Consider the following 9,879-nt stretch of genomic DNA (forward strand, 5'->3'; position numbering starts at 1 on the left):
GAACCGTCTCAGTCCCCACCCCTCTGCTATGTCCTGTCCCGTTCAGTGGCGATTTTAGCATGTAAATCTTAGTAGTGCGAAAAAATTAACAACGTTGTAGATGCATGCCAAATGTATATATTTTTTGCACCACACCTGGCTATCAGCAGAGCCTTGTCTGGCAGGGAAACAATTAATTCAGCCTCATTTACTGCCTTTAAAAAAAACATAGCTGATATGGCTTACTTGCTTAAACAAATGTATTTTCTACTGACAATTGGGATGTACAAACTATGGCATAAGGGGACGACGAGCGGGTAAGAGGTAATTTCGATTAAGACATTAATGAGCAAGCTAGGACCGATGTAATCAGTATAACTATTTGTTCAGCACTTTTGAACTATACAGCGACAGAATTCAGAATATGGACCATTCTTACAGTATTCTCCCTGTACAACATGTCAGAACAGTATGGTAAATAAAGGGGGCATATAAGCAGGCAATGAAAGCTCTTACAATATTCAATCATTACATTTCTCTAAAACAGGCTATAGGCTACATGTGAACCACCAAGTCAGAACAGTAGGCTAAGTTATGAGGGAGAAAGGGACCAAATTATTTGGGTGAGGCACATAGGGTACTAACAACTTATTACACAACATACATTTAGTATTACTTTCTTAGCTACAGTATACATACAGTTGAAGTCACAAGTTTACATACGCCTTAGCCAAAAACATTTAAACTCAGTTTTTCACAATCCCTGACATTTAATCCTGTTTTAGGTCAGTTAGGATCACCACTTTATTTTAAGAATGTGAAATGTTAGAATAATAGTAGAGAGAATGATTTATTTCAGCTTTTATTTCTTTCATCACATTCCCAGTGGGTCAGAAGTTTACATGCCTTTAAATTGTTTTACTTGGGTCAAATGTTTCGGGTAGCCTTCCACAAGCTTCCCACAATAAGTTGGGTGAATTTTGGCCCATTCCTCCTGACAGAGCTGGTGTAACTGAGTCAGGTTTGTAGGCTTCCTTGCTCGCACATGCTTTTTCAGTTCTGCCTACACATTTTCTATAGGATTGAGGTCAGGGCTTTGTGATGGCCACTCCAATACCTTGCCTTTGTTGTCCTTAAGCCATTTTGCCACAGCTTTGGAAGTATGCTTGGGGTCATTGTCCATTTGGAAGACTCATTTGCGACCAAGCTTTAACTTCCTGACTGATGTCTTGAGATGTTGCTTCAATATATCCACATCATTTTCCACCCTCATGATGCCATCTATTTTGTGAAGTGCACCAGTGCAACAAAGCACCCCCACAACATGATGCTGCCACCTCTGTGCTTCACGGATGGGATTGTGTTTTTCGGCTTGCAAGCATCCCCCTTTTTCCTCCAAACATAACGATGGTCATTATGGCCAAACAGTTCTATTTTAGTTTCATCAGACCAGAGGACATTTCTCCAAAAGTACCATATTTGTCCCCATGTGCAGTTGCATACCGTAGTCTGGCTTTTTTTTATGGCGGTTTTGGAGCAGTGGCTTCTTCCTTGCTGAGCGGCCTTTCAGATTATGTCGATATAGGACTCGTTTTACTGTGGCTATAGATACTTTTGTACCTGTTTCCTCCAGCATCTTCACAAGGTCCTTTTGCTGTTGTTCTGGGATTGATTTGCACTTTTCGCACCAAAGTACGTTCATCTCTAGGAGACAGAGCGCATCTTCTTCTTGAGCGGTATGACGACTGCGTGGTCCCATGGTGTTTATACTTGCGTACTATTGTTTGTACAGATGAACGTGGTACCTTCAGGCATTTGGAAATTGCTCCCAAGGATGAACCAGACCTGTGGAGGTATAAAAAAAAAGGTCTTTGCTGATTTATTTTGATTTTCCCATGATGTCAAGCAAAGAGGCACTGAGTTTGAAGGTAGACCTTGAAAAACATCCACAGGTACACCTCCAATTGACTCAAATGATGTCAATTAGCCTATCAGAAGCTTCTAAAGCCATGACATAATTTTCTGGAATTTTCCAAGCTGTTTAAAGGCACAGTCAACTTAGTGTATGTAAACTTCTGACCCACTGCAATTGTGATACAGTGAATTATAAGTGAAATAATCTGTCTGTGAACATTTGTTGGAAAAATTACTTGTGTCATGCACAAAGTAAATGTCCTAACCGACTTGCCAAAACTATAGTTTGTTAACAAGAAATGTGTGGTGGTTGAAAAACTAGTTTTAATGACTCCAACCTAAGTGTATGTAAACTTCCGACTTCAACTGTATCTCCCTGGCATATTACATACTTTATGCAACAGCATTCAATACATGTTTGTACTTACCTTGTGCTGTGCTCACTATAACAGGAAGGTCTCGTGGCTATTCTTCTTGAGGACATATTTTGTCATCAAACTTTGACATCAACGTCTGGCATTCTCTTGATTTATGGTGCTTTCAATACAACTGGGAACTTTGAAAAAAACAAGGTTGAATCATGATGTCCGTGATCTTCAGGTCAGAGCTCTAGAAAGAGTCCTGAATTCCTGACAGTTTTGGAATAGAAATTGTCTATGATTGATTAATGATGATGGTGACGATGATTTGGTAGGCCAGTGAAGTTGAGTAGGCTACTTACTATGCGTGTTCTCGTCAATATAGTCAATTATTTGGGCAACAGTCCAGCCATCACGTGGTGGTGTCTGATGAACCTTTAAATTATACTTTACTAACATAGTTTTTGACAAGATAAGCCTCCAATCTAATCACCCTTCCTCTCAGTCAGACTCAATGTGTCATCCTTCATCAATCAAAATATGACCTGGGATCGTATAGGACCAAAAACAAATATTATTTGTATTATTCTCTGAGATTTAATGTAGGGGATCATTAAATAAATGTACCTACACTCTACACTCAATAGAAATAGTCAGGAGGTGTGCCTGAGAGAGCTAGAAGGAGAGAGAATGACAGAGATGGGTAGAGATGGGGGGGAGAGAGCACACTTAATGGTCTAAGGCCAAACCACATGACTAGCAAAATTGTACACTTTATGGAACTCAAAGCCTTCACTATGTCATCTGCGTTTGGTCGAAAAAGCAGGAACCTGGACTTCACCAAAAAATCAGGAATACAGACGTTGTCATCCTGGAAGAAACATGGTATAGAGGAGATGGACCCACTGGTTGCCCTCTAGGTTACATCGAGCTGGTAGTCCCATCCACCAAATGACCAGGTGTGAAACAGGGAAGGGACTCAGGGGGTGTGCTAATTTGGTATAGAGTAGATTTAACTCACTCTATTGAAAATCAAAACAGGAACATTGTACATTTGGCTAGAAATTCTAAAGGAAATTATCTCAACAGAGAACAATGTCCTCCTGTAGTGCTACCTATATCCCCTCACTAGAATCCCAATGCTTTAATGAAGACAGCTTCTCCATCCTGGAGGGGGAAATCAATCATTTCCAGGCCCAGGGACATGTACTAGTCTGTGCCAACCTAAATTCCAGAACTGGACAAGAACCTGACACCCTCAGCACACAGGAGGACAAACACCTACCTGGAGGTGACAGCATTCCCTCCCCCATATGCCCCCCTAGGCACAACTACGACAACATAATCAACAAAAACTGGTCACAATTCCTGCAGATCTGTCACACGCTGGGTATGTACATAGTCGGCTTCGAGGTGACTCCTATGGTAGGTACACCTATAGCTCGTCTCTTGGCAGTAGTAGTGTAGAATATTTCATCACTGACCTCAACCCAGGTTCTCTGAGCATTCAGTCAGCCCACTGACACCCTTATCAAATCACAGCAAAATCACAGTCTACTTGAACAGAGCAATATCAAATCAAATGTATTTATATAGTCCATCTTACATCAGCTGATATCTCAAAGTGCTGTACAGAAACCCAACCTAAAACCCCAAACAGCAAGCAATGCAGGTGTAGAAGCACGGTGGCTAGGAAAAATTCCCTAGAAAGGCCAAAACCTAGGAAGAAACCTAGAGGAACCAGGTTATGAGGGGTGGCCAGTCCTCTTCTGGCTTCAATACTCAATCATGAGGCATCAAAGCCAAGGGAACAGAATTATATTAAGACATTCTATTGTTGGAAGGAAAGTAGTGTGGAAACCTACCAAAAAACAATTAGGCAACAAAAAATTCAATCATTTTAGACAACTTCCTGGACAAAATGTTTCACTGTAATAGTGAAGGTGTAAACTTGGCAGTAGAAAATCTAAACAGTATATTTGACCTCTCAGCTTCCCTATCAAATCTAAACATTTCAAGCAGACAACCGAAGAAAATTAACAACAATGACAAATGGTGTGATGAAGAATGCAAAAACCTAAGAAAGAAATTGAGAAACCTATCCAAACAAAAACATAGAGACCCAGAAAACATGAGCCTACGCCTTCACTATGGTGAATCACTAAAACAATACAGAAATACACTACGGGAAAAGAAGGAACAGCATGTCAGAAATCAGCTCAATGTAATTGATGAATCCATAGAATCTAACCACTTCTGGGAAAATTGGAAAACACTAAACAAACAAAAACACAAAGAGTTATCTATCCAAAACGGAGATGTATTGATAAACCACTTCTCCAATATTTTTGTCTCTTTAACAAAGAACAAACAGCAAACACATATACATGATCAAATACAAACCTTAGAATCAACTATTAAAGACTACCAGAACCCACTGGATTATCCAATTAAATTGAATGAACTACCAGGACAAAATACAAACCCTCATACTCAAAAAGGCCTGTGGGTTTGATGGTATCCTAAATTAAATTATAAAATATACAGACAAATTCCAATTGGCTATACTTAAACTCTTTAACATCATCCTTAGCTCTGGCAGCTTCCCCAATATTTGGAACCAAGGACTGATCACCCCAATCCACAAAAGTGGAGACAAATTTTACCCCAATAACTACCGTGAGATATGTGTCAACAGCAGCAAAATCATCTGTATTATCAATAACAGCAGACGTGTACATTTCCTCAGTGAAAACAATGTACTTACCAAATTACGACAGACCACGTATTCACCCTGCACACCCTAATTGACAAACAAACAAGCCAAAACAAAGGCAAAGTCTTGTCATGCTTTGTTGATTTAAAAAAAGCTTCGGCATGAGGGTCTGCTATACAAATTGATAGAAAGTGGTGTTGGGGAAAAAACACGACATTATAAAATCAATGTACACAAACAACAAGTGTGTGGTTAAAATTGGCAAAAAAAACATTTATTTCCACAGGACTGTGGGCTGAGACAGGGACGCAGCTTAAGCCACACCCTCTTCAACATACAGTGCATTCAGAAAGTATTCCGACCCCTTCAGCCTTATTCTAAAATTGATTAAATGTTTTTTTCCCCTCATCAATCTACACCCTCTACCCCATAATGACAATGCAAAAACAGATTTTTAGACATTTTAGCAAATGAATTCAAACAAAAAAACTGAAATATCACATTTACATAAGTATTCAGACCCTTTACTCAATACTTTGTTGATGCACTTTTGGCAGTGATTATAGCCTCGAGTCTTCTTGGGTATGACGCTACAAGCTTGCCACACCTGTATTTGGGGAATTTCTCCCATTTTTCTCTGCAGATCCTCTCAAGCTCTGTCAGGTTGGATGGGGAGCATCGCTGCACAGCTATTTTCAGGTCTCTCCAGAGATGTTTGATCGGGTTCAAGTCCGGGCTCTGGCTGGGCCACTGTTACTGTAATTTAATTATACCAATGTGTTTTCATTAATTTAATTCCCTTAATCTATTTTATGAGAATTTGTAAGATTCTTGTTTGCATAAAATAGACGGAGACCAGTCTTATCAATTATAGGTAACAGAATTTATTCTCGGAGCGCGCTGCCACGTTACCACGAGCAACAGTTTATATACAATAACATGACGTCATTTCATTGCTTAACAGAATCCCCTTCTCTCGACCGGGACAAAGGGAACTTTAAAAGTTCATTCTGACCCCCCCTAGCACATACACAGGACACACAACACAACTGAATTAACTTTTGACCCCTCAACATTATCGATCACCACTTAGCTGACAGTTCTAATTAACAGAACCTAGGAATGCACTCACTGTCTTATCTAAAACACCCCAGAGCTAAGTTTTGTCGGTTCAACCATAGGTTAACTACCTTATCTGCTTACTTAATCCACAACCCATTCGTTTCTGCCTAGTTGGAATGGTGTTCATTAACTTTAATTATTCCTTGTCCGTGTCACACAATCCCTTCTTATGAACTCATATTGTTAATCAGATATGATAAAACAGAGTATAAGTTTACTTAGCTACAGTTCCATTTAAAATGATTTGTTCAGTCATTTAATCATAATTTTCCTAACAATCCACCCTAAAAATGACTTAACAACTCATACCATCATTAAACACTACATGGAAATATCAATGATATACTAGAAGAAGACAACCCCATACATGTATGTACACATAATCAACTTCAATGACGGTTCTAACCTACATCAGAATCTTAACTCTACTTATCAGGATTTTCCGTTACAATCTTCATGAAAAAACAGTCTATACATTGAAACAAGAACACATCTAAGTTCCCTAAACATCAAATATGGTCTCCTCGCGAGTGAAAGGATCCGGATTCTTCTATGACGTCCGGAGCCATGTATTTTGTATTCCACTGGTCAGAGTTTAGGATTGGTCCATATATCACCATCTGAAGTGTCATCGATTTCTCCAGAGTCCTGGAAATGACAACTTTCATACACGCAATCAAAACACATCCGCACAAAACTAACACAGTCACACAGGTGAAGGTAGCGCATAACACAGTAATCATAACATGTTTCCATCTTCCAAACACACTGTCAACTCAATTAGTCAGAGAAGTATCCACCCCTGAGCTCACTGCCAACTCGTGAGCTAGGGTGTGTAAACCAGCCAAGGCCTTGGTCACTGATCCATCCGGAGCTGTGTCATCGGAGTCCAAACTACCTCCATACACTCCCACCCTTTTCAGCCAGCAAACATATCCCAAGACTATTCTATTCTGCCAAGCCATTCATTAGATCTCTGATATAATTGGTGAAGCGCTGTGGATTTTTAATAGATATAATTGATCCAATCCACATTCTCATTGAGAGTGGACCACCAAAAAATACTTGACTCTAATCCTGCAAGGATCTAATTTATAGCTTTGATCTCATCTGCCCCCCCCCCTGGAACCACCATGTTATTAATACAAACCCTATCATCAAAAGACCCAGACGGAGTACTTCTTTTCTCCCGTTTAGTCAACATCCTGTCATGGTGTTGAATGAGTGTGAAAGGCATTCTCAAATGTACCAGTGCACATACCCCTGTCCAATTAGCCAGTAATACTCGGCCATAAAGTCATTCCCCCACACAACCAACCACCAGATGTGATCCCTGGGCCTCCTTATCTTACTGAAATGCCCAGATCTCAACCAGCCTGCCAAATCACTAATTTGTCTGTCCTATTGCAGGTACTGATTTCCCCAACATATTTCCCAGAAGTACTATACTGAATCAAACAGTAAACAGTCTCCCCTTGCCTCTGTGAAAGGAGGAAGCTTAGATTTCAGAGGAACATGTGGATATAAATAGTTGAAATCCATACAACTGTTATTATCTGGCTTTCCTGCTTCCATGAAAAGCTTTACCATACAGGCCATCCCCTTAGGTGAATTAATTCAATTTAATGGAAAAGGGATGGTTGTCAACTGAGGTTTGCTGTGGCACAAGCATAGCATTCTTCTTTAGCTATTGATCTGGCCGAATGGGGAATCCACTCTAACCAGAGGTTAGAATCCAACCAAGCAGGACCTAGATCTTCTGCACAGATTCTGTCAGACCTGGGCCCTGACAGTAAATCTCAGTAAGACAAAAATAATGGTGTTCCCAAAAAGGTCCAGTTGCCAGGACCACAAATACAAATTCCATCTAGACCCCGTTACCCTAGAGCACATAAAAAACTATACATACCTTGGCCTAAACAGCGCCACAGGTACCTTCCACAAAGCTGTGAACGATCTGAGAGACAAGAAGGGCCTTCTACACCATCAAAAGGAACATAAAATTCGACATACGAATTAGGATCTGGCTAAAAATACTTGAATCAGTCTTAGAGCCCATTGCCCTTTATGGTTGTGAGGTCTGGGGTCTGTTCACCAACCAAGAATTCACAAAATGGGACAAACCCCAAATTGAGACTCTGCATGCATAATTCTGCAAAAATCTCCTCCGTGTACAACGTAAAACACCAAATAATGCATGCAGAGCAGAATTAGGCCGATACCCGCTAATTATCAAAATCCAGAAAAGAGCCGTTAAATTCTACAACCACTTAAAAGGAAGCGATTCCCAAACTTTCCATAACAGAACCATCACCTACAGAGAGATGAACCTGGAGAAGTGTCACCTAAGCAAGCTGGTCCTGGTGCTCTGTTCACAAACACAGCCCCAGGACAGCAACACAATTAGACCCAACCAAATCACGAGAAAACAAAAAGATAATTACTTGACATATTGTGACTGACCCACTGTGACTGACCCAAATTTAAGGAAAGCTTTGACTATGTACAGACTCAGTGAGAATAGTCTTGCTATTGAGAAAGGCCACAGTAGGCAGAGCTGGCTCTCAAGAGAAGACAGGCTATGTGCATACTGCCCACAAAATGAGGTGGAAATTGAGCTGCACTTCCCAACCTCCGGCCAAATGTATGACCATATTAGAGACACATATTGACCTGAGATTACACAGACCCACAAAGAGTTCGAAAACAAATCCAATTTTGATAAACTCCCATGTCTGTTGGGTGAAATACCATATTTTTCCATCACAGCTGCAAAACACCACTGTAAATACAATCCACATTTATATTTATTTTCCCTTTTGTACTTTAACTATTTGCTCATCGTTACAACACTGTATATAGACGTAATGACATTTGAAATGTCTTTATTCTTTTGGAAATTTGTGAGTGTATTGTTTACCGTTCACTTTTGTTTATTATCTATTTCACTTGCCGTGGCAACGTAAACATATGTTTCCCATGCCAATAAAGCCCCTTGGAGAGCTAGACTGAAGTGCAGTACTTCTAAACCTCCAGCAGAGTGCATCACTATTCCGTCTCAGTGAGCCCCAGTCAATCCAGACATAACAAGAGTCCAGACTCTACACGTCACTGACTGCAAAAATAAAAGGAATGTTTTCAGACCAGCAATCCAGGCATGGTACCCTGAATATCCCCCAAAACCAACACCATGAATCACATCTGTACAAACAGAGGATACTAACATTGATTACTGTGAAGAGTACACAGAGTTGAGAAGAACAGGTCACACCCTTGTTGGGTGTAGTGGGGAAGGGAGTGTGTCTAGCCATGTCATGACCCTGGACCGTGAGTGTGTTTTCGGTGTGTGTGTGTGTGTGTGTGTGTGTACATGTTTAAGTGTGTATGGTGTAAAAACTTCTACAGCTGCACCATTGAGATCATCCTGACTGGTTGCATCACCACCTGGTATGGCAACTGCTTGGCATCCGACCATAAGGCACTACAGAGGGTAGTGTGTACAGCCCAGTACATCACTCGGGCCAAGCTTCCTGCAATCCAGGACCTATATAATAGGCGGTGTCAGAGAAAAGCCCATACAATTGTCAGAGACTCTGGTCACCCAGGTCATACACTGTTTCCTCTGCTACCGCACGGCAAGCGGTACCGGAGCGCCAAGTCTAGGACCAAAAGGCTCCTTAACAGCTTCTACCCCCAAGCCATAAGACTGCTGAACAATTAATCAAATGGCCACGGGACTGTTATAATGACCCCGCCACGACCCCCCACTCATTTGTATTGTACAATGCT

The sequence above is a fragment of the Oncorhynchus clarkii genome, chromosome 18 (genome assembly GCF_045791955.1).
Source record: "Oncorhynchus clarkii lewisi isolate Uvic-CL-2024 chromosome 18, UVic_Ocla_1.0, whole genome shotgun sequence".
Taxonomy (NCBI): Eukaryota; Metazoa; Chordata; class Actinopteri; order Salmoniformes; family Salmonidae; genus Oncorhynchus; species Oncorhynchus clarkii.